The sequence below is a fragment of the Ixodes scapularis genome, unplaced genomic scaffold (assembly GCF_016920785.2).
Source record: "Ixodes scapularis isolate PalLabHiFi unplaced genomic scaffold, ASM1692078v2 PGA_scaffold12__126_contigs__length_90152505, whole genome shotgun sequence".
NCBI classification, from domain to species: domain Eukaryota; kingdom Metazoa; phylum Arthropoda; class Arachnida; order Ixodida; family Ixodidae; genus Ixodes; species Ixodes scapularis.
This window is the reverse complement of record NW_024609838.1, coordinates 12585915-12611834: the sequence shown is the minus strand read 5'-3', so window position 1 is coordinate 12611834 and position 25920 is coordinate 12585915.

Here is a 25920-nt window from a genome sequence, read left to right as displayed (position 1 = left end):
TATTTACTATCATAAACTTTTCACCCGGTAGTCGAACAAAAGCATTACTGAGAAGTTAGAACATCCGTTCTTTTCAATCTATACGTCGAAAGGGAGTTTCGCTTACTCCCTCGCGCTGAAAGGAGCGGATAAAGCTCCCTTTTATCGAAGGGATTAACCTCGTCGCTTTGGTCAGGTTGGTTGGGGTAGTTCGTGGACGAACCAAAGGGAAACATACTGACTGTCGCAACATTACGGGAGAACTCCGGTCTTTTCAACCTACGACGAAAGGGAGTTTCATTTACCCCCTCGCTTTGAATGGAGCGGCTAAAGCTCCCTTTTATTGCGGGGGGGGGGGGGGGGGGGGGATTAACCGCGTCGCTTTTGTCGGGTTGGTGATTGATCGGGATAGCTCGCGGACGCCCCGAAATGTACACCCGGAGTCGTTCGAATTTGGAAGGTGTTTTTCGTCTAGTGCTCCTAATGCTTATGTGTCAAGTCTCAATGTTCTTTTTTTTTTTTTATATATATATATATAACTTTATAGGAGATTTTGAAGTTGCCAGTTTTTTTTAACTTTTTTTTTTTTCTGAAATCGTAGGAACCGTTTTTTTCCGTCCTCCAGGAATGTTAGAAACGTTCGCCACTGAGCAAAAAGATACATTCCGAGCTTTTTACCACCGTGTCTGTAAAGCTGAGGAAGTCGCATTTTTAAAATGTCGGCGATCGACTGTTGCGTCTGCTCTGCTTTAGGCGCCAAGATGGCGGCGCTCACTAGCAGATCGGGAACGGAAACGGAGTGCCGATACTCTGAACGTAGCCCATGTACATACAGCGGCTTTATGATGAGGCCAAAACGTCCGCGTCAGTAGCTTCGACAGCACTGCACATTGAGTACGAAACGGAGCACGGTTGATGACGGTTGACCTCTCCGAACTCAGAGCTGAGGAACGAGAGGCTATACTACCACGGGAGTGGTTTGTATATAATAGAGTGCCGGGTGCACAAGCACATCGAGTGGACACGCGTGACCTCTCGCCTCATTCCCAGTAACAGATTTTGTTTTTATCTATTTTCTTTTCCTTTTTCGGGAGTTCCCAGCAATCACGCTCCGAGAAAGAGAGAGCCCGCCAGACTAAACGGACACGTATATCGGCATCGCGGTGTAGGGAGACTAATGGAGACCACGTAGCGGCGACGACCAGAGAATACGAAGAACGGGAGCCCTGGAAATTCGTATAGTCAATTTCGGAGTCGTGGCAACGCCCAGGCACTGCCAGAAGAGATAATTGTTTTTTTCCCCTCTCCCTCTACAACTCTCTCCCTCTATCTCCCTCTCTTTGGCGTGTGTGTGTTTGTGCATGGTAAGAGATTCTGTTTCTACCTGCCAGAGATAATCGCAGGCGGAAGCCACACAAATGAACGTTGAGCCAGAGTATAAGAAATCCGTTCACCTGTAACTGTATAAGCTGTTTTGACTTCCCGATTGTTTTTCTAAGCGACCAAGGAGGTCAGTTTTCAGGAATTACCTTTCTCCGCATATTTCTACACCCTTAATGACCTGTCTTTTTCTATAATGCTTTAAATAAGTCCAAAAGCCCGAACGACCTGATCCTTGATGTTCCGGACAGTCAACAGAGTGACTTATTTTATATTTTATAGCATTACGAGAAAGATTCACGAAAACGCTTCATAGGAATCAAAAAGAAACGAAACAACAGCCACGACCCCTTCAATACGAAGTATACAATGGGCCGACGTAGCATTATATACACATTCCGTATAAGTTGAAATCGCACCGCAAACGAAGAAATAATACCAAATTCAGGGACAGATATGCATGCACATAAGCAACATCATGCACTGCCCACAGGAAACCAATCTGCCTATTCGCTTGGGAGTATATTATACGACCTCAACCGAGCCACGAGGCGTTTTATGAGTCCCTTTTATGCGCCTTTTATCCCAGCCTTTACGCGCAGTTAATGCACATTTATGTGCGATTCAGCACCTTTTTTTTTTTTTTTTATGCGCCATCAAACGCGCGTTTTGGTATGGTTTACACTCTCTTTCTTTTGCGCAACTTTCCGCGCGTCGCCGACCGTTCTTACAGCGCAAACAAACTCGAAAACAAACTTCGGCACTCAGAGAACGAGACCGAATACGCAATCCTCATTTCACTTTCAGCTCTCTCTCTCTCTCTCTCTCTCTTTATTAGCTTCCTCCTCACACCACTTGTTTATGAGCGGTCATTGTTGCCGCTCTCATTGCCGCAGGTTTTTTTTTTTGTTTTTTTTCTTTTTTAGCCGTGTTACAATGTTGGTTTCTGGAGAAGCTTATTAGCGGACTGTAGTTCATTACCCAGCCGCTAGATGGCGCTTGCTTCTTTTTTTTAAATTTTTATTCTACGTCCGGCGTGCGTAGGTAATTATTATTTCCCGAAGTTCCGCATGGCAGTCTCTGTAAGTTATTGTTTGTTTGTTTGTTTTTAAATTGGGTTCCATATAACCTGGCCGGTTCGCGTACCTACTTAAGCATTTTCTCTGTATTTGTTTTACCATATTCTTTTTTTTTTACGTCAGATGAGCTCAGTTCCTGCGTGCGTGTTTGTGGTTACATCGCAATAATAAAGAGAATAATAACTAAGAAAACGTAATAAAAAGATGGCTCGCCTTTCGCCTGCTGTGGTCATAGTATACCTCCCTTTCTTAATTTTTTTTTTTTTTTTTTTTCTGTCTGCGGATATTTATCACCCGATTGTGTTTTCTTACGTTTATTACGTCGTGTCCGAGTGCACGTTCTCCGCTCCTTGCACTACTCAAAATGAAAAAGAAGAAAAAAGACAGGCGTGTATTTCTTATTATTGTTTTTATTAATTGGCGGGAATATATTATACGTGGCTCCCTTTGACCCCAACCCGGGCGAGTAAACGCATACTTAGCATTCATGGTCGCCTTAGTAACGTATATCGTTGTGAGCCTATACAGCTGTTCTAATAGGCGGAGCGTGCGAAGTATCGCTTATTGTCACGAGAGAAAATAGCTACTAACACGCAAACGCGAGGTGTGTACACAAAGCCGCACTCTCATCGCACAGATGACACGGGCTTCGAGCATGTTCGAAGCATGCTTGATTGCTTCATACATATACTAAGTATGTTTCCAACGTCGTCCGCAGACAGTTTCTGTACGACCGATGTAAACAGAACTATCATACGAGGAAGAGACTGTCTTTTGTACGATGTGTTAACAGTGCAAACGCGGATTTAGATTCTCGGCGACTATAGTAGAATCAGAAAAGAAAACAGAAATACGCAGTAGCTTTGATATCATATATAGACCTACACGCTGTTTACAAACAAGCCCGCGTTTGCCCACACCAGGTGTGGGCACTGCGCATGCGCAGAAACGGAATTCGAGTGAACTGAAGCGTCTGCGCATGTGCAGCGCCGTCGACCGCGCAAAATAATATTTACCGCACCTCTACGTGTCATCGAGCGTCTCCTTTTTTTTTTCTTTTCTTTTTGCCTTTCATATTTTTGTTATTTTAATCTGCGATTACAGCATCATTACCGAGTGGCCGTGACCGTATACATGTATACGCACAAACACGGCAAACCGTTTTTTTTTGTGTGTCGCCGAGCATTCAACGCGTGTATATAAACGCCCGCTGGCAGTGGCAAAGCCGCGCGACACACGGAAGAGATTTAAATCCCATCAAAGCCCGATCCAAACAAAAAAAAAAAAAAAAAAGAGAGAGAAATTGAAAGAACGAAACAGAGAGAGAGAGAGAGGGGGAAAAAAAGAAAAAGGGAAACGCCCGGCGGGGAAACGACGCGACATTCTTCGCGCCGTGACAATGCGCTGCCCCCCATACGTCGTTACCCTTTCTCCATCAAATGCCTTTCCCCCGACGCAATGGAAGCGGGATGACTAAAAACAGAATTCCAGAAGCCATTGTTACCATTTCTCTCTTTCTCTCGTAACATTCGTTTACTCTTAATTCGTCTACAAAAAGAAATATTATTCTCCAGCGCGCGGCGCGGATAATTCAGCGCTCCCATGATGTCACGCGTCATGCGTCACGTGACAGTACTAATACTTTTTTTATTCTGTTTTTTAAACATTTTCAGCGCGCTTTCTTACTTCTTTAGTTCTTTTTCTTTCAGCGATTGGGAGAAAAGTATGAGCGAGAGGGAAACGATAAATTGAAGAAGTCATATACACCGACCCAACTCTCCGGTGACATGCCATTGTATTGTCGCCGCTGTCTCTGCACATGCGCATGAGCACACGCTTGATCTCACGCGAGTCCGATATGGACAAAGGTGGGCTTGTTTGTAAACAGCGTGTTGTACGAAATACACGGGAAAATGGATGACCACGTTCTATCTTCTTATGCCCTCGACTGTATCCGTTCGCAATGCAACATCACAATATACGTTAGTACACCCAGCGCCCTGAACACTGGCCAGTTGGTTACATCGCTCTTCCAAATATTTTATTTTTTTATTTTTTTTTTAACTCAGTGGTATTTGTCATAGATATAGTGGGCCGTCTCAACCCCAGGAATTCTGGACATGGGCGCGTCCTCACAACTTGCGCCATCTCTCGGCTTCCGGGAACGGGACTGACCGTAACTCAATGGGCGAAACCAGTTTATTTTTAATTGCTCAATACCAACGCAAATAATCAGCTTGCTCTCATCGGAGTTCTATTGAGTTGGAATACTTACATCTGCAGACGAAATTCCAAACTCGTTTGACCATATTAAGTTTAGCCAAGGGCCAATCGAAAACGTTATCATTGCGCCTATGGGAGCACCCGAAAAAAAGACCGTGTTTTCATACAAGAACCGTGTCCTGATAAGAATTGTCGCTTATACATAATTGCTCTCATCGATAACGGGTACACAGTGAACTCAACTAAACTATGACGCTTTTTTTTCTTTGATCAATCCATATTACGAAGGTCCATGAGCATTTCAGATATTTAAACGAAGCGCGGCATGTGTCTTTAAAGGTTTAGAAAAAGCATAAATGAGCGCATTTTATGTGTAATAGGTGCAATCACAAAATATTCACACAGTACATAAACAATATCAGCAAACACACAAAACCTGCGCACAGGTCTTAAGGTCCGAGGTTCGAACCCGGGTTTAAAATCAATAGGGATTTTATCTATTCAAACCACGGTTGGACGACAGTACTGTTGAAGTGTAATGAGCATTCTAATGAAAGCAATTGTTGATTCCATTTAATTACACGTGTGTCACGTAATTAAAAATGGGCCAATTCTTTGAAATTGTGAAATTATACGCTCTCCAAGCTCAATTTTCGGACAAGCGCGCATGTTTCTTGCCCAAAGGCTAGAACCCTGACTTGTGTCAAACCCGAGCTAGAGAATAGTTCCGTCCTCTAAATTAAAATACCGTTGAGAGCAATCCTTTAAGTTGCCTAATTACTCGTGCGTCACGTCATTAAATCGGAGCCAAACCGTTATAATAGCGATATTACGCAATCCAAGCTTGATTTTCGGGTAAACGCGCATGTCTCCTGCCCAAAGACTAGAACCCCGAGTTGGATCAAACCCGAATTTTAGGATATTTCCATCCCTCTATATTGGCATACCGCTGAGAGCAATCGTCTCTATCGCCTAATTACTCGCGTGTCACGTCATTAAAGAGGACCCGAATGGTTACAATAGCGAAATTATCCTCTCCAAGATCGATTTTCGGGTAAACGCGCATGTCTCCTGCCCAAAGACTAGAACCCCGACTTGGATCAAACCCATGTTTTAGGATCGTTCCATCCCTCTATATTGGCGTACCGCTGAGAGCAATCGTCTCTATCGCCTAATTACTCGCGTGTCACGTCATTGAAGAGGACCCGAATGGTTACAATAGCGAAATTATCCTCTCCAAACTCGATTTTCGGGTAAACGCGCATGTCTCCTGCCCAAAGACTAGAACCCCGACTTTGATCAAACCCATGTTTTCGGATCGTTCCATCCCTCTATATTGGCGTACCGCTGAGAGCAATCGTCTCTATCGCCTAATTACTCGCGTGTCACGTCATTAAAGAGGACCCGAATGGTTACAATAGCGAAATTATCCTCTCCAAGCTCGATTTTCGGGTAAACGCGCATGTCTCCTGCCCAAAGACTAGAACCCCGACTTGGATCAAACCCATGTTTTAGGATAGTTCCATCCCTCTATATTGGCGTACCGCTGAGAGCAATCGTCTCTATCGCCTAATTACTCGCGTGTCACGTCATTAAAGAGGACCCGAATGGTTACAATAGCGAAATTATCCTCTCCAAGCTCGATTTGCGGGTAAACGCGCATGTCTCCTGCCCAAAGACTAGAACCCCGACTTGGATCAAACCCATGTTTTAGGATAGTTCCATCCCTCTATATTGGCGTACCGATGAGAGCAATCGTTTCTATCGCCTAATTACTCGCGTGTCACGTCAATAAAGAGGAGCCGAATGGTTAATATAGCAAAATTATCCTCTCCAAGCTCGATTTTCGGGTAAACGCGCATGTCTCCTGCCCAAAGACTAGAACCCCGACTTGGATCAAACCCAAGTTTTAGGATAGTTCCATCCCTCTATATTGGCGTACCGCTGAGAGCAATCGTCTCTATCGCCTAATTACTCGCGTGTCACGTCATTAAAGAGGACCCGAATGGTTACAATAGCGAAATTATCCTCTCCAAGCTCGATTTTCGGGTAAACGCGCATGTCTCCTGCCCAAAGACTAGAACCCCGACTTGGATCAAACCCATGTTTTAGGATAGTTCCATCCCTCTATATTGGCGTACCGCTGAGAGCAATCGTCTCTATCGCCTAATTACTCGCGTGTCACGTCATTAAAGAGGACCCGAATGGTTACAATAGCGAAATTATCCTCTCCAAGCTCAATTTTCGGGTAAACGCGCATGTCTCCTGCCCAAAGACTAGAACCCCGACTTGGATCAAACCCATGTTTTAGGATAGTTCCATCCCTCTATATTGGCGTACCGCTGAGAGCAATCGTCTCTATCGCCTAATTACTCGCGTGTCACGTCATTAAAGAGGACCCGAATGGTTACAATAGCGAAATTATCCTCTCCAAGCTCAATTTTCGGGTAAACGCGCATGTCTCCTGCCCAAAGACTAGAACCCCGACTTGGATCAAACCCATGTTTTAGGATAGTTCCATCCCTCTATATTGGCGTACCGCTGAGAGCAATCGTCTCTATCGCCTAATTACTCGCGTGTCACGTCATTAAAGAGGACCCGAATGGTTACAATAGCGAAATTATCCTCTCCAAGCTCAATTTTCGGGTAAACGCGCATGTCTCCTGCCCAAAGACTAGAACCCCGACTTGGATCAAACCCATGTTTTAGGATAGTTCCATCCCTCTATATTGGCGTACCGCTGAGAGCAATCGTCTCTATCGCCTAATTACTCGCGTGTCACGTCATTAAAGAGGACCCGAATGGTTACAATAGCGAAATTATCCTCTCCAAGCTCGATTTTCGGGTAAACGCGCATGTCTCCTGCCCAAAGACTAGAACCCCGACTTGGATCAAACCCATGTTTTAGGATAGTTCCATCCCTCTATATTGGCGTACCGCTGAGAGCAATCGTCTCTATCGCCTAATTACTCGCGTGTCACGTCATTAAAGAGGACCCGAATGGTTACAATAGCGAAATTATCCTCTCCAAGCTCAATTTTCGGGTAAACGCGCATGTCTCCTGCCCAAAGACTAGAACCCCGACTTGGATCAAACCCATGTTTTAGGATAGTTCCATCCCTCTATATTGGCGTACCGCTGAGAGCAATCGTCTCTATCGCCTAATTACTCGCGTGTCACGTCATTAAAGAGGACCCGAATGGTTACAATAGCGAAATTATCCTCTCCAAGCTCGATTTTCGGGTAAACGCGCATGTCTCCTGCCCAAAGACTAGAACCCCGACTTGGATCAAACCCATGTTTTAGGATAGTTCCATCCCTCTATATTGGCGTACCGCTGAGAGCAATCGTCTCTATCGCCTAATTACTCGCGTGTCACGTCATTAAAGAGGACCCGAATGGTTACAATAGCGAAATTATCCTCTCCAAGCTCGATTTTCGGGTAAACGCGCATGTCTCCTGCCCAAAGACTAGAACCCCGACTTGGATCAAACCCATGTTTTAGGATCGTTCCATCCCTCTATATTGGCGTACCGCTGAGAGCAATCGTCTCTATCGCCTAATTACTCGCGTGTCACGTCATTAAAGAGGACCCGAATGGTTACAATAGCGAAATTATCCTCTCCAAGCTCAATTTTCGGGTAAACGCGCATGTCTCCTGCCCAAAGACTAGAACCCCGACTTGGATCAAACCCATGTTTTAGGATCGTTCCATCCCTCTATATTGGCGTACCGCTGAGAGCAATCGTCTCTATCGCCTAATTACTCGCGTGTCACGTCATTAAAGAGGACCCGAATGGTTACAATAGCGAAATTATCCTCTCCAAGCTCGATTTTCGGGTAAACGCGTATGTCTCCTGCCCAGAGACTAGAACCCCGACATGGATCAAACCCATGTTTTAGGATATTTCCATCCCTCTATATTGGCATACCGCTGAGAGCAATCGTCTCTATCGCCTAATTACTCGCGTGTCACGTCATTGAAGAGGACCCGAATGGTTACAATAGCGAAATTATCCTCTCCAAGCTCGATTTTCGGGTAAACGCGCATGTCTCCTGCCCAAAGACTAGAACCCCGGCTTGGATCAAACCCATGTTTTAGGATATTTCCATCCCTCTATATTGGCATACCGCTGAGAGCAATCGTCTCTATCGCCTAATTACTCGCGTGTCACGTCATTGAAGAGGACCCGAATGGTTACAATAGCGAAATTATCCTCTCCAAGCTCGATTTTCGGGTAAACGCGCATGTCTCCTGCCCAAAGACTAGAACCCCGACTTGGATCAAACCCATGTTTTAGGATAGTTCCATCCCTCTATATTGGCATACCGCTGAGAGCAATCGTCTCTATCGCCAAATTACTCGCGTGTCACGTCATTGAAGAGGACCCGAATGGTTACAATAGCGAAATTATCCTCTCCAAGCTCGATTTTCGGGTAAACGCGCATGTCTCCTGCCCAAAGACTAGAACCCCGGCTTAGATCAAACCCATGTTTTAGGATATTTCCATCCCTCTATATTGGCATACCGCTGAGAGCAATCGTCTCTATCTCCTAATTACTCGCGTGTCACGTCATTGAAGAGGACCCGAATGGTTACCATAGCGAAATTATCCTCTCCAAGCTCGATTTTCGGGTAAACGCGCATGTCTCCTGCCCAAAGACTAGAACCCCGACTTGGATCAAACCCATGTTTTAGGATAGTTCCATCCCTCTATATTGGCGTACCGCTGAGAGCAATCGTCTCTATCGCCTAATTACTCGCGTGTCACGTCATTAAAGAGGACCCGAATGGTTACAATAGCGAAATTATCCTCTCCAAGCTCAATTTTCGGGTAAACGCGCATGTCTCCTGCCCAAAGACTAGAACCCCGACTTGGATCAAACCCATGTTTTAGGATAGTTCCATCCCTCTATATTGGCGTACCGCTGAGAGCAATCGTTTCTATCGCCTAATTACTCGCGTGTCACGTCATTAAAGAGGAGCCGAATGGTTACAATAGCGAAATTATCCTCTCCAAGCTCGATTTTCGGGTAAACGCGCATGTCTCCTGCCCAAAGACTAGAACCCCGACTTGGATCAAACCCATGTTTTAGGATAGTTCCATCCCTCTATATTGGCGTACCGCTGAGAGCAATCGTTTCTATCGCCTAATTACTCGCGTGTCACGTCATTAAAGAGGAGCCGAATGGTTACAATAGCAAAATTATCCTCTCCAAGCTCGATTTTCGGGTAAACGCGCATGTCTCCTGCCCAAAGACTAGAACCCCGACTTGGATCAAACCCATGTTTTAGGATAGTTCCATCCCTCTATATTGGCGTACCGCTGAGAGCAATCGTTTCTATCGCCTAATTACTCGCGTGTCACGTCATTAAAGAGGAGCCGAATGGTTACAATAGCAAAATTATCCTCTCCAAGCTCGATTTTCGGGTAAACGCGCATGTCTCCTGCCCAAAGACTAGAACCCCGACTTGGATCAAACCCATGTTTTAGGATAGTTCCATCCCTCTATATTGGCGTACCGCTGAGAGCAATCGTTTCTATCGCCTAATTACTCGCGTGTCACGTCATTAAAGAGGAGCCGAATGGTTACAATAGCAAAATTATCCTCTCCAAGCTCGATTTTCGGGTAAACGCGCATGTCTCCTGCCCAAAGACTAGAACCCCGACTTGGATCAAACCCATGTTTTAGGATAGTTCCATCCCTCTATATTGGCGTACCGCTGAGAGCAATCGTTTCTATCGCCTAATTACTCGCGTGTCACGTCATTAAAGAGGAGCCGAATGGTTACAATAGCAAAATTATCCTCTCCAAGCTCGATTTTCGGGTAAACGCGCATGTCTCCTGCCCAAAGACTAGAACCCCGACTTGGATCAAACCCATGTTTTAGGATAGTTCCATCCCTCTATATTGGCGTACCGCTGAGAGCAATCGTTTCTATCGCCTAATTACTCGCGTGTCACGTCATTAAAGAGGAGCCGAATGGTTACAATAGCGAAATTATCCTCTCCAAGCTCGATTTTCGGGTAAACGCGCATGTCTCCTGCCCAAAGACTAGAACCCCGACTTGGATCAAACCCATGTTTTAGGATAGTTCCATCCCTCTATATTGGCGTACCGCTGAGAGCAATCGTTTCTATCGCCTAATTACTCGCGTGTCACGTCATTAAAGAGGAGCCGAATGGTTACAATAGCGAAATTATCCTCTCCAAGCTCGATTTTCGGGTAAACGCGCATGTCTCCTGCCCAAAGACTAGAACCCCGACTTGGATCAAACCCATGTTTTAGGATAGTTCCATCCCTCTATATTGGCGTACCGCTGAGAGCAATCGTTTCTATCGCCTAATTACTCGCGTGTCACGTCATTAAAGAGGAGCCGAATGGTTACAATAGCAAAATTATCCTCTCCAAGCTCGATTTTCGGGTAAACGCGCATGTCTCCTGCCCAAAGACTAGAACCCCGACTTGGATCAAACCCATGTTTTAGGATAGTTCCATCCCTCTATATTGGCGTACCGCTGAGAGCAATCGTTTCTATCGCCTAATTACTCGCGTGTCACGTCATTAAAGAGGAGCCGAATGGTTACAATAGCGAAATTATCCTCTCCAAGCTCAATTTTCGGGTAAACGCGCATGTCTCCTGCCCAAAGACTAGAACCCCGACTTGGATCAAACCCATGTTTTAGGATAGTTCCATCCCTCTATATTGGCGTACCGCTGAGAGCAATCGTCTCTATCGCCTAATTACTCGCGTGTCACGTCATTAAAGAGGACCCGAATGGTTACAATAGCGAAATTATCCTCTCCAAGCTCAATTTTCGGGTAAACGCGCATGTCTCCTGCCCAAAGACTAGAACCCCGACTTGGATCAAACCCATGTTTTAGGATAGTTCCATCCCTCTATATTGGCGTACCGCTGAGAGCAATCGTTTCTATCGCCTAATTACTCGCGTGTCACGTCATTAAAGAGGAGCCGAATGGTTACAATAGCAAAATTATCCTCTCCAAGCTCGATTTTCGGGTAAACGCGCATGTCTCCTGCCCAAAGACTAGAACCCCGACTTGGATCAAACCCATGTTTTAGGATAGTTCCATCCCTCTATATTGGCGTACCGCTGAGAGCAATCGTTTCTATCGCCTAATTACTCGCGTGTCACGTCATTAAAGAGGAGCCGAATGGTTACAATAGCGAAATTATCCTCTCCAAGCTCGATTTTCGGGTAAACGCGCATGTCTCCTGCCCAAAGACTAGAACCCCGACTTGGATCAAACCCATGTTTTAGGATAGTTCCATCCCTCTATATTGGCGTACCGCTGAGAGCAATCGTTTCTATCGCCTAATTACTCGCGTGTCACGTCATTAAAGAGGAGCCGAATGGTTACAATAGCGAAATTATCCTCTCCAAGCTCGATTTTCGGGTAAACGCGCATGTCTCCTGCCCAAAGACTAGAACCCCGACTTGGATCAAACCCATGTTTTAGGATAGTTCCATCCCTCTATATTGGCATACCGCTGAGAGCAATCGTTTCTATCGCCTAATTACTCGCGTGTCACGTCATTAAAGAGGAGCCGAATGGTTACAATAGCAAAATTATCCTCTCCAAGCTCGATTTTCGGGTAAACGCGCATGTCTCCTGCCCAAAGACTAGAACCCCGACTTGGATCAAACCCATGTTTTAGGATAGTTCCATCCCTCTATATTGGCGTACCGCTGAGAGCAATCGTTTCTATCGCCTAATTACTCGCGTGTCACGTCATTAAAGAGGAGCCGAATGGTTACAATAGCGAAATTATCCTCTCCAAGCTCGATTTTCGGGTAAACGCGCATGTCTCCTGCCCAAAGACTAGAACCCCGACTTGGATCAAACCCATGTTTTAGGATAGTTCCATCCCTCTATATTGGCGTACCGCTGAGAGCAATCGTTTCTATCGCCTAATTACTCGCGTGTCACGTCATTAAAGAGGAGCCGAATGGTTACAATAGCGAAATTATCCTCTCCAAGCTCGATTTTCGGGTAAACGCGCATGTCTCCTGCCCAAAGACTAGAACCCCGACTTGGATCAAACCCATGTTTTAGGATAGTTCCATCCCTCTATATTGGCATACCGCTGAGAGCAATCGTTTCTATCGCCTAATTACTCGCGTGTCACGTCATTAAAGAGGAGCCGAATGGTTACAATAGCGAAATTATCCTCTCCAAGCTCGATTTTCGGGTAAACGCGCATGTCTCCTGCCCAAAGACTAGAACCCCGACTTGGATCAAACCCATGTTTTAGGATAGTTCCATCCCTCTATATTGGCGTACCGCTGAGAGCAATCGTTTCTATCGCCTAATTACTCGCGTGTCACGTCATTAAAGAGGAGCCGAATGGTTACAATAGCGAAATTATCCTCTCCAAGCTCGATTTTCGGGTAAACGCGCATGTCTCCTGCCCAAAGACTAGAACCCCGACTTGGATCAAACCCATGTTTTAGGATAGTTCCATCCCTCTATATTGGCGTACCGCTGAGAGCAATCGTTTCTATCGCCTAATTACTCCCGTGTCACGTCATTAAAGAGGAGCCGAATGGTTACAATAGCGAAATTATCCTCTCCAAGCTCGATTTTCGGGTAAACGCGCATGTCTCCTGCCCAAAGACTAGAACCCCGACTTGGATCAAACCCATGTTTTAGGATAGTTCCATCCCTCTATATTGGCGTACCGCTGAGAGCAATCGTTTCTATCGCCTAATTACTCGCGTGTCACGTCATTAAAGAGGAGCCGAATGGTTACAATAGCGAAATTATCCTCTCCAAGCTCGATTTTCGGGTAAACGCGCATGTCTCCTGCCCAAAGACTAGAACCCCGACTTGGATCAAACCCATGTTTTAGGATAGTTCCATCCCTCTATATTGGCGTACCGCTGAGAGCAATCGTTTCTATCGCCTAATTACTCGCGTGTCACGTCATTAAAGAGGAGCCGAATGGTTACAATAGCGAAATTATCCTCTCCAAGCTCGATTTTCGGGTAAACGCGCATGTCTCCTGCCCAAAGACTAGAACCCCGACTTGGATCAAACCCATGTTTTAGGATAGTTCCATCCCTCTATATTGGCATACCGCTGAGAGCAATCGTTTCTATCGCCTAATTACTCGCGTGTCACGTCATTAAAGAGGAGCCGAATGGTTACAATAGCGAAATTATCCTCTCCAAGCTCGATTTTCGGGTAAACGCGCATGTCTCCTGCCCAAAGACTAGAACCCCGACTTGGATCAAACCCATGTTTTAGGATAGTTCCATCCCTCTATATTGGCGTACCGCTGAGAGCAATCGTTTCTATCGCCTAATTACTCGCGTGTCACGTCATTAAAGAGGAGCCGAATGGTTACAATAGCGAAATTATCCTCTCCAAGCTCGATTTTCGGGTAAACGCGCATGTCTCCTGCCCAAAGACTAGAACCCCGACTTGGATCAAACCCATGTTTTAGGATAGTTCCATCCCTCTATATTGGCGTACCGCTGAGAGCAATCGTTTCTATCGCCTAATTACTCGCGTGTCACGTCATTAAAGAGGAGCCGAATGGTTACAATAGCGAAATTATCCTCTCCAAGCTCGATTTTCGGGTAAACGCGCATGTCTCCTGCCCAAAGACTAGAACCCCGACTTGGATCAAACCCATGTTTTAGGATAGTTCCATCCCTCTATATTGGCATACCGCTGAGAGCAATCGTTTCTATCGCCTAATTACTCGCGTGTCACGTCATTAAAGAGGAGCCGAATGGTTACAATAGCAAAATTATCCTCTCCAAGCTCGATTTTCGGGTAAACGCGCATGTCTCCTGCCCAAAGACTAGAACCCCGACTTGGATCAAACCCATGTTTTAGGATAGTTCCATCCCTCTATATTGGCGTACCGCTGAGAGCAATCGTTTCTATCGCCTAATTACTCGCGTGTCACGTCATTAAAGAGGAGCCGAATGGTTACAATAGCGAAATTATCCTCTCCAAGCTCGATTTTCGGGTAAACGCGCATGTCTCCTGCCCAAAGACTAGAACCCCGACTTGGATCAAACCCATGTTTTAGGATAGTTCCATCCCTCTATATTGGCGTACCGCTGAGAGCAATCGTTTCTATCGCCTAATTACTCGCGTGTCACGTCATTAAAGAGGAGCCGAATGGTTACAATAGCGAAATTATCCTCTCCAAGCTCGATTTTCGGGTAAACGCGCATGTCTCCTGCCCAAAGACTAGAACCCCGACTTGGATCAAACCCATGTTTTAGGATAGTTCCATCCCTCTATATTGGCATACCGCTGAGAGCAATCGTTTCTATCGCCTAATTACTCGCGTGTCACGTCATTAAAGAGGAGCCGAATGGTTACAATAGCAAAATTATCCTCTCCAAGCTCGATTTTCGGGTAAACGCGCATGTCTCCTGCCCAAAGACTAGAACCCCGACTTGGATCAAACCCATGTTTTAGGATAGTTCCATCCCTCTATATTGGCGTACCGCTGAGAGCAATCGTTTCTATCGCCTAATTACTCGCGTGTCACGTCATTAAAGAGGAGCCGAATGGTTACAATAGCGAAATTATCCTCTCCAAGCTCAATTTTCGGGTAAACGCGCATGTCTCCTGCCCAAAGACTAGAACCCCGACTTGGATCAAACCCATGTTTTAGGATAGTTCCATCCCTCTATATTGGCGTACCGCTGAGAGCAATCGTTTCTATCGCCTAATTACTCGCGTGTCACGTCATTAAAGAGGAGCCGAATGGTTACAATAGCAAAATTATCCTCTCCAAGCTCGATTTTCGGGTAAACGCGCATGTCTCCTGCCCAAAGACTAGAACCCCGACTTGGATCAAACCCATGTTTTAGGATAGTTCCATCCCTCTATATTGGCGTACCGCTGAGAGCAATCGTTTCTATCGCCTAATTACTCGCGTGTCACGTCATTAAAGAGGAGCCGAATGGTTACAATAGCAAAATTATCCTCTCCAAGCTCAATTTTCGGGTAAACGCGCATGTCTCCTGCCCAAAGACTAGAACCCCGACTTGGATCAAACCCATGTTTTAGGATAGTTCCATCCCTCTATATTGGCGTACCGCTGAGAGCAATCGTTTCTATCGCCTAATTACTCGCGTGTCACGTCATTAAAGAGGAGCCGAATGGTTACAATAGCGAAATTATCCTCTCCAAGCTCGATTTTCGGGTAAACGCGCATGTCTCCTGCCCAAAGACTAGAACCCCGACTTGGATCAAACCCATGTTTTAGGATATTTCCATCCCTCTATATTGGCGTACCGCTGAGAGCAATCGTCTCTATCGCCTAATTACTCGCGTGTCACGTCATTGAAGAGGACCCGAATGGTTACAATAGCGAAATTATCCTCTCCAAGCTCGATTTTCGGGTAAACGCGCATGTCTCCTGCCCAAAGACTAGAACCCCGGCTTGGATCAAACCCAAGTTTTAGGATAGTTCCATCCCTCTATATTGGCATACCGCTGAGAGCAATCGTCTCTATCGCCTAATTACTCGCGTGTCACGTCATTGAAGAGGACCCGAATGGTTACAATAGCGAAATTATCCTCTCCAAGCTCGATTTTCGGGTAAACGCGCATGTCTCCTGCCCAAAGACTAGAACCCCGACTTGGATCAAACCCATGTTTTAGGATCGTTCCATCCCTCTATATTGGCGTACCGCTGAGAGCAATCGTCTCTATCGCCTAATTACTCGCGTGTCACGTCATTAAAGAGGACCCGAATGGTTACAATAGCGAAATTATCCTCTCCAAGCTCGATTTTCGGGTAAACGCGCATGTCTCCTGCCCAAAGACTAGAACCCCGACTTGGATCAAACCCATGTTTTAGGATCGTTCCATCCCTCTATATTGGCGTACCGCTGAGAGCAATCGTCTCTATCGCCTAATTACTCGCGTGTCACGTCATTAAAGAGGACCCGAATGGTTACAATTGCAAAATTATCCTCTCCAAGCTCGATTTTCGGGTAAACGCGCATGTCTCCTGCCCGGAGACTAGAACCCCGACTTGGATCAAACCCAAGTTTTAGGATAGTTCCATCCCTCTATATTGGCATACCGCTGAGAGCAATCGTTTCTATCGCCTAATTACTCGCGTGTCACGTCATTGAAGAGGACCCGAATGGTTACAATAGCGAAATTATCCTCTACAAGCTCGATTTTCGGGTAAACGCGCATGTCTCCTGCCCAAAGACTAGAACCCCGGCTTGGATCAAACCCATGTTTTAGGATAGTTCCATCCCTCTATATTGGCATACCGCTGAGAGCAATCGTTTCTATCGCCTAATTACTCGCGTGTCACGTCATTGAAGAGGACCCGAATGGTTACAATAGCAAAATTATCCTCTCCAAGCTCGATTTTCGGGTAAACGCGCATGTCTCCTGCCCAAAGACTAGAACCCCGGCTTGGATCAAACCCAAGTTTTAGGATAGTTCCATCCCTCTATATTGGCATACCGCTGAGAGCAATCGTTTCTATCGCCTAATTACTCGCGTGTCACGTCATTGAAGAGGACCCGAATGGTTACAATTGCAAAATTATCCTCTCCAAGCTCGATTTTCGGGTAAACGCGCATGTCTCCTGCCCAAAGACTAGAACCCCGACTTGGATCAAACCCATGTTTTAGGATAGTTCCATCCCTCTATATTGGCGTACCGCTGAGAGCAATCGTCTCTATCGCCTAATTACTCGCGTGTCACGTCATTGAAGAGGACCCGAATGGTTACAATAGCGAAATTATCCTCTCCAAGCTCAATTTTCGGGTAAACGCGCATGTCTCCTGCCCAAAGACTAGAACCCCGACTTGGATCAAACCCATGTTTTAGGATAGTTCCATCCCTCTATATTGGCATACCGCTGAGAGCAATCGTCTCTATCGCCTAATTACTCGCGTGTCACGTCATTGAAGAGGACCCGAATGGTTACAATAGCGAAATTATCCTCTCCAAGCTCAATTTTCGGGTAAACGCGCATGTCTCCTGCCCAAAGACTAGAACCCCGACTTGGATCAAACCCATGTTTTAGGATAGTTCCATCCCTCTATATTGGCGTACCGCTGAGAGCAATCGTCTCTATCGCCTAATTACTCGCGTGTCACGTCATTGAAGAGGACCCGAATGGTTACAATAGCGAAATTATCCTCTCCAAGCTCAATTTTCGGGTAAACGCGCATGTCTCCTGCCCAAAGACTAGAACCCCGACTTGGATCAAACCCATGTTTTAGGATAGTTCCATCCCTCTATATTGGCATACCGCTGAGAGCAATCGTCTCTATCGCCTAATTACTCGCGTGTCACGTCATTGAAGAGGACCCGAATGGTTACAATAGCGAAATTATCCTCTCCAAGCTCAATTTTCGGGTAAACGCGCATGTCTCCTGCCCAAAGACTAGAACCCCGACTTGGATCAAACCCATGTTTTAGGATAGTTCCATCCCTCTATATTGGCATACCGCTGAGAGCAATCGTCTCTATCGCCTAATTACTCGCGTGTCACGTCATTGAAGAGGACCCGAATGGTTACAATAGCGAAATTATCCTCTCCAAGCTCAATTTTCGGGTAAACGCGCATGTCTCCTGCCCAAAGACTAGAACCCCGACTTGGATCAAACCCATGTTTTAGGATAGTTCCATCCCTCTATATTGGCGTACCGCTGAGAGCAATCGTCTCTATCGCCTAATTACTCGCGTGTCACGTCATTGAAGAGGACCCGAATGGTTACAATAGCGAAATTATCCTCTCCAAGCTCAATTTTCGGGTAAACGCGCATGTCTCCTGCCCAAAGACTAGAACCCCGACTTGGATCAAACCCATGTTTTAGGATCGTTCCATCCCTCTATATTGGCGTACCGCTGAGAGCAATCGTCTCTATCGCCTAATTACTCGCGTGTCACGTCATTGAAGAGGACCCGAATGGTTACAATAGCGAAATTATCCTCTCCAAGCTCAATTTTCGGGTAAACGCGCATGTCTCCTGCCCAAAGACTAGAACCCCGACTTGGATCAAACCCATGTTTTAGGATAGTTCCATCCCTCTATATTGGCATACCGCTGAGAGCAATCGTTTCTATCGCCTAATTACTCGCGTGTCACGTCATTGAAGAGGACCCGAATGGTTACAATAGCAAAATTATCCTCTCCAAGCTCGATTTTCGGGTAAACGCGCATGTCTCCTGCCCAAAGACTAGAACCCCGGCTTGGATCAAACCCAAGTTTTAGGATAGTTCCATCCCTCTATATTGGCATACCGCTGAGAGCAATCGTTTCTATCGCCTAATTACTCGCGTGTCACGTCATTGAAGAGGACCCGAATGGTTACAATTGCAAAATTATCCTCTCCAAGCTCGATTTTCGGGTAAACGCGCATGTCTCCTGCCCAAAGACTAGAACCCCGACTTGGATCAAACCCATGTTTTAGGATAGTTCCATCCCTCTATATTGGCGTACCGCTGAGAGCAATCGTCTCTATCGCCTAATTACTCGCGTGTCACGTCATTGAAGAGGACCCGAATGGTTACAATAGCGAAATTATCCTCTCCAAGCTCGATTTTCGGGTAAACGCGCATGTCTCCTGCCCAAAGACTAGAACCCCGACTTGGATCAAACCCATGTTTTAGGATAGTTCCATCCCTCTATATTGGCGTACCGCTGAGAGCAATCGTCTCTATCGCCTAATTACTCGCGTGTCACGTCATTGAAGAGGACCCGAATGGTTACAATAGCAAAATTATCCTCTCCAAGCTCGATTTTCGGGTAAACGCGCATGTCTCCTGCCCAAAGACTAGAACCCCGACTTGGATCAAACCCATGTTTTAGGATAGTTCCATCCCTCTATATTGGCGTACCGCTGAGAGCAATCGTTTCTATCGCCTAATTACTCGCGTGTCACGTCATTGAAGAGGACCCGAATGGTTACAATAGCAAAATTATCCTCTCCAAGCTCGATTTTCGGGTAAACGCGCATGTCTCCTGCCCAAAGACTAGAACCCCGGCTTGGATCAAACCCATGTTTTAGGATAGTTCCATCCCTCTATATTGGCGTACCGCTGAGAGCAATCGTCTCTATCGCCTAATTACTCGCGTGTCACGTCATTGAAGAGGACCCGAATGGTTACAATAGCGAAATTATCCTCTCCAAGCTCGATTTTCGGGTAAACGCGCATGTCTCCTGCCCAAAGACTAGAACCCCGACTTGGATCAAACCCAAGTTTTAGGATAGTTCCATCCCTCTATATTGGCATACCGCTGAGAGCAATCGTTTCTATCGCCTAATTACTCGCGTGTCACGTCATTGAAGAGGACCCGAATGGTTACAATAGCAAAATTATCCTCTCCAAGCTCGATTTTCGGGTAAACGCGCATGTCTCCTGCCCAAAGACTAGAACCCCGGCTTGGATCAAACCCAAGTTTTAGGATAGTTCCATCCCTCTATATTGGCATACCGCTGAGAGCAATCGTTTCTATCGCCTAATTACTCGCGTGTCACGTCATTGAAGAGGACCCGAATGGTTACAATTGCAAAATTATCCTCTCCAAGCTCGATTTTCGGGTAAACGCGCATGTCTCCTGCCCAAAGACTAGAACCCCGGCTTGGATCAAACCCAAGTTTTAGGATAGTTCCATCCCTCTATATTGGCATACCGCTGAGAGCAATCGTCTCTATCGCCTAATTACTCGCGTGTCACGTCATTGAAGAGGACCCGAATGGTTACAATAGCGAAATTATCCTCTCCAAGCTCGATTTTCGGGTAAACGCGCATGTCTCCTGCCCAAAGACTAGAACCCCGGCTTGGATCAAACCCATGTTTTAGGATAGTTCCATCCCTCTATATTGGCATACCGCTGAGAGCAATCGTCTCTATCGCCTAATTACTCGCGTGTCACGTCATTGAAGAGGACCCGAATGGTTACAATAGCGAAATTATCCTCTCCAAGCTCGATTTTCGGGTAAACGCGCATGTCTCCTGCCCAAAGACTAGAACCCCGGCTTGGATCAAACCCAAGTTTTAGGATAGTTCCATCCCTCTATATTGGCATACCGCTGAGAGCAATCGTCTCTATCGCCTAATTACTCGCGTGTCACGTCATTGAAGAGGACCCGAATGGTTACAATAGCGAAATTATCCTCTCCAAGCTCGATTTTCGGGTAAACGCGCATGTCTCCTGCCCAAAGACTAGAACCCCGGCTTGGATCAAACCCATGTTTTAGGATCGTTCCATCCCTCTATATTGGCATACCGCTGAGAGCAATCGTTTCTATCGCCTAATTACTCGCGTGTCACGTCATTGAAGAGGACCCGAATGGTTACAATAGCGAAATTATCCTCTCCAAGCTCGATTTTCGGGTAAACGCGCATGTCTCCTGCCCAAAGACTAGAACCCCGGCTTGGATCAAACCCATGTTTTAGGATATTTCCATCCCTCTATATTGGCATACCGCTGAGAGCAATCGTTTCTATCGCCTAATTACTCGCGTGTCACGTCATTGAAGAGGACCCGAATGGTTACAATTGCAAAATTATCCTCTCCAAGCTCGATTTTCGGGTAAACGCGCATGTCTCCTGCCCAAAGACTAGAACCCCGGCTTGGATCAAACCCATGTTTTAGGATATTTCCATCCCTCTATATTGGCATACCGCTGAGAGCAATCGTTTCTATCGCCTAATTACTCGCGTGTCACGTCATTGAAGAGGACCCGAATGGTTACAATAGCGAAATTATCCTCTCCAAGCTCGATTTTCGGGTAAACGCGCATGTCTCCTGCCCAAAGACTAGAACCCCGGCTTGGATCAAACCCATGTTTTAGGATATTTCCATCCCTCTATATTGGCATACCGCTGAGAGCAATCGTTTCTATCGCCTAATTACTCGCGTGTCACGTCATTGAAGAGGACCCGAATGGTTACAATTGCAAAATTATCCTCTCCAAGCTCGATTTTCGGGTAAACGCGCATGTCTCCTGCCCAAAGACTAGAACCCCGGCTTGGATCAAACCCATGTTTTAGGATATTTCCATCCCTCTATATTGGCATACCGCTGAGAGCAATCGTTTCTATCGCCTAATTACTCGCGTGTCACGTCATTGAAGAGGACCCGAATGGTTACAATAGCGAAATTATCCTCTCCAAGCTCGATTTTCGGGTAAACGCGCATGTCTCCTGCCCAAAGACTAGAACCCCGGCTTGGATCAAACCCATGTTTTAGGATATTTCCATCCCTCTATATTGGCATACCGCTGAGAGCAATCGTTTCTATCGCCTAATTACTCGCGTGTCACGTCATTGAAGAGGACCCGAATGGTTACAATAGCAAAATTATCCTCTCCAAGCTCGATTTTCGGGTAAACGCGCATGTCTCCTGCCCAAAGACTAGAACCCCGGCTTGGATCAAACCCAAGTTTTAGGATAGTTCCATCCCTCTATATTGGCATACCGCTGAGAGCAATCGTCTCTATCGCCTAATTACTCGCGTGTCACGTCATTGAAGAGGACCCGAATGGTTACAATAGCGAAATTATCCTCTCCAAGCTCGATTTTCGGGTAAACGCGCATGTCTCCTGCCCAAAGACTAGAACCCCGGCTTGGATCAAACCCAAGTTTTAGGATAGTTCCATCCCTCTATATTGGCATACCGCTGAGAGCAATCGTCTCTATCGCCTAATTACTCGCGTGTCACGTCATTGAAGAGGACCCGAATGGTTACAATAGCGAAATTATCCTCTCCAAGCTCGATTTTCGGGTAAACGCGCATGTCTCCTGCCCAAAGACTAGAACCCCGGCTTGGATCAAACCCATGTTTTAGGATCGTTCCATCCCTCTATATTGGCATACCGCTGAGAGCAATCGTTTCTATCGCCTAATTACTCGCGTGTCACGTCATTGAAGAGGACCCGAATGGTTACAATAGCGAAATTATCCTCTCCAAGCTCGATTTTCGGGTAAACGCGCATGTCTCCTGCCCAAAGACTAGAACCCCGGCTTGGATCAAACCCATGTTTTAGGATATTTCCATCCCTCTATATTGGCGTACCGCTGAGAGCAATCGTCTCTATCGCCTAATTACTCGCGTGTCACGTCATTGAAGAGGACCCGAATGGTTACAATAGCGAAATTATCCTCTCCAAGCTCGATTTTCGGGTAAACGCGCATGTCTCCTGCCCAAAGACTAGAACCCCGGCTTGGATCAAACCCATGTTTTAGGATCGTTCCATCCCTCTATATTGGCATACCGCTGAGAGCAATCGTTTCTATCGCCTAATTACTCGCGTGTCACGTCATTGAAGAGGACCCGAATGGTTACAATAGCGAAATTATCCTCTCCAAGCTCGATTTTCGGGTAAACGCGCATGTCTCCTGCCCAAAGACTAGAACCCCGGCTTGGATCAAACCCATGTTTTAGGATATTTCCATCCCTCTATATTGGCATACCGCTGAGAGCAATCGTTTCTATCGCCTAATTACTCGCGTGTCACGTCATTGAAGAGGACCCGAATGGTTACAATTGCAAAATTATCCTCTCCAAGCTCGATTTTCGGGTAAACGCGCATGTCTCCTGCCCAAAGACTAGAACCCCGGCTTGGATCAAACCCATGTTTTAGGATATTTCCATCCCTCTATATTGGCATACCGCTGAGAGCAATCGTTTCTATCGCCTAATTACTCGCGTGTCACGTCATTGAAGAGGACCCGAATGGTTACAATAGCGAAATTATCCTCTCCAAGCTCGATTTTCGGGTAAACGCGCATGTCTCCTGCCCAAAGACTAGAACCCCGGCTTGGATCAAACCCATGTTTTAGGATATTTCCATCCCTCTATATTGGCATACCGCTGAGAGCAATCGTTTCTATCGCCTAATTACTCGCGTGTCACGTCATTGAAGAGGACCCGAATGGTTACAATTGCAAAATTATCCTCTCCAAGCTCGATTTTCGGGTAAACGCGCATGTCTCCTGCCCAAAGACTAGAACCCCGGCTTGGATCAAACCCATGTTTTAGGATATTTCCATCCCTCTATATTGGCATACCGCTGAGAGCAATCGTTTCTATCGCCTAATTACTCGCGTGTCACGTCATTGAAGAGGACCCGAATGGTTACAATAGCGAAATTATCCTCTCCAAGCTCGATTTTCGGGTAAACGCGCATGTCTCCTGCCCAAAGACTAGAACCCCGACTTGGATCAAACCCATGTTTTAGGATAGTTCCATCCCTCTATATTGGCGTACCGCTGAGAGCAATCGTCTCTATCGCCTAATTACTCGCGTGTCACGTCATTAAAGAGGACCCGAATGGTTACAATAGCGAAATTATCCTCTCCAAGCTCAATTTTCGGGTAAACGCGCATGTCTCCTGCCCAGAGACTAGAACCCCGACTTGGATCAAACCCAAGTTTTAGGATAGTTCCATCCCTCTATATTGGCATACCGCTGAGAGCAATCGTCTCTATCGCCTAATTACTCGCGTGTCACGTCATTGAAGAGGACCCGAATGGTTACAATAGCGAAATTATCCTCTCCAAGCTCGATTTTCGGGTAAACGCGCATGTCTCCTGCCCAAAGACTAGAACCCCGACTTGGATCAAACCCATGTTTTAGGATAGTTCCATCCCTCTATATTGGCGTACCGCTGAGAGCAATCATCTCTATCGCCTAATTACTCGCGTGTCACGTCATTAAAGAGGACCCGAATGGTTACAATAGCGAAATTATCCTCTCCAAGCTCAATTTTCGGGTAAACGCGCATGTCTCCTGCCCAAAGACTAGAACCCCGACTTGGATCAAACCCATGTTTTAGGATAGTTCCATCCCTCTATATTGGCGTACCGCTGAGAGCAATCGTTTCTATCGCCTAATTACTCGCGTGTCACGTCATTAAAGAGGAGCCGAATGGTTACAATAGCAAAATTATCCTCTCCAAGCTCGATTTTCGGGTAAACGCGCATGTTTCCTGCCCAAAGACTAGAACCCCGACTTGGATCAAACCCAAGTTTTAGGATCGTTCCATTCCTCTATATTGGCGTACCGCTGAGAGCAATCGTTTCTATCGCCTAATTACTCGCGTGTCACGTCATTAAAGAGGAGCCGAATGGTTACAATAGCAAAATTATCCTCTCCAAGCTCGATTTTCGGGTAAACGCGCATGTTTCCTGCCCAAAGACTAGAACCCCGACTTGGATCAAACCCAAGTTTTAGGATCGTTCCATTCCTCTATATTGGCGTACCGCTGAGAGCAATCGTTTCTATCGCCTAATTACTCGCGTGTCACGTCATTAAAGAGGAGCCGAATGGTTACAATAGCAAAATTATCCTCTCCAAGCTCGATTTTCGGGTAAACGCGCATGTTTCCTGCCCAAAGACTAGAACCCCGACTTGGATCAAACCCAAGTTTTAGGATCGTTCCATTCCTCTATATTGGCGTACCGCTGAGAGCAATCGTCTCTATCGCCTAATTACTCGCGTGTCACGTCATTAAAGAGGAGCCGAATGGTTACAATAGCAAAATTATCCTCTCCAAGCTCGATTTTCGGGTAAACGCGCATGTTTCCTGCCCAAAGACTAGAACCCCGACTTGGATCAAACCCAAGTTTTAGGATCGTTCCATTCCTCTATATTGGCGTACCGCTGAGAGCAATCGTCTCTATCGCCTAATTACTCGCGTGTCATGTCATTAAAGAGGAGCCGAATGGTTACAATAGCAAAATTATCCTCTCCAAGCTCGATTTTCGGGTAAACGCGCATGTCTCCTGCCCGAAGACTAGAACCCCGACTTGAACCAAACCCAAGTTTTAGGATAGTTCCATCCCTCTATATTGGCGTACCGCTGAGAGCAATCGTCTCTATCGCCTAATTACTCGCGTGTCATGTCATTAAAGAGGAGCCGAATGGTTACAATAGCGAAATTATCCTCTCCAAGCTCGATTTTCGGGTAAACGCGCATGTCTCCTGCCCAAAGACTAGAACCCCGACTGGGATCAAACCCATGTTTTAGGATAGTTCCATACCTCTATATTGGCGTACCGCTGAGAGCAATCGTCTCTATCGCCTAATTCCTCGCGTGTCACGTCATTAAAGAGGAGCCGAATGGTTACAATAGCGAAATTATCCTCTCCAAGCTCGATTTTCGGGTAAACGCGCATGTCTCCTGCCCAAAGACTAGAACCCCGACTGGGATCAAACCCATGTTTTAGGATAGTTCCATACCTCTATATTGGCGTACCGCTGAGAGCAATC